Source organism: Limulus polyphemus, unplaced genomic scaffold (assembly GCF_000517525.1).
Source record: "Limulus polyphemus unplaced genomic scaffold, Limulus_polyphemus-2.1.2 Scaffold5278, whole genome shotgun sequence".
NCBI classification, from domain to species: Eukaryota; Metazoa; Arthropoda; class Merostomata; order Xiphosura; family Limulidae; genus Limulus; species Limulus polyphemus.
Genome location: NW_013670888.1, coordinates 67,476 through 68,504, shown reverse-complemented (window position 1 = coordinate 68,504; position 1,029 = coordinate 67,476).

The window sequence follows — 1,029 nt, the reverse complement described above, 5'->3', positions numbered from 1 at the left end:
AGAGGATTCTGGTAACATTAATGGCAAAAATATCTGATTGACAACATCTGCAAACAAGGATGAGAAGGAAATAGGTCTGAAGGGAGAGATGGTATATGGAACATGTCAACAATAGTTCAAAGGAAGAGTGGGAAAGGGCATAAAGGACCACATTGAGATCCCAATCAAAGGAACGTGGAGAACACATGACCTGAAAGGAGCAGAAAATAATAGAGATGACAGGGGAAGACAAAACCTTATGAAACTTGGAGAAAGGGAATGTGTTCGACAAGGCTGCCTGATAGCTAGACACTGTCAAAGTAGACAAGCCTTGGACAAGAATTGGGAAAGATGATGAATAGAAAGGTGGGAAGGACAGAAACCATGTCAAAGAGACCAAAGGCAGACATGGAAGAAGATCTTACGGATCTGGAAAGGAAAGATTCAACACATGGAGTCAGTCCCTGTGATGAGGCAATTGTCCTGACAAAAGTCACTCATGACGACGGAGGGTGGCGACATCTGGAGGAACAAGACCAAGGCTGATGAAGAAGAGAATGAGACAGAGGTAAGGGTAAGGGAGGATGTACAAGGAATGGTTGGAGTAGTGGGAACCAGGGTTACACTGGCCAATACAGACCAACCAGAAGAACTAGACATGGAGTGGTTTGGACTAGGGATAGAACTCTGGGGGGAGCCAAATAGGAAGGTAAGCATAGATGTGATAACCCCTCCTAATCTTGACTGCATGCATCCACTCCCAAAGGTAGTGGGTGTGGAACAGGAGACCAAAAGGAAGAAAGTTTGGTGTTCCATTGGGTGAAGAAAGCATCGACATCAGGTGTTCCCAGCTGAGAACACACCCACCAAAAGACCTGTGGATCGAGGGACTACTCCATCGGGTGAATGTTGTTGGGTCGAGATATACAATCTGCAAACAGATTCAGGGAACCAGGAACATGTAAAGGCAAGATCACCATGTGGTGACTGTGGTCCCAGGACAGGAGATCCAGAGTCTGAATGCACAGAGACCTGGATTGGGTAAACCCG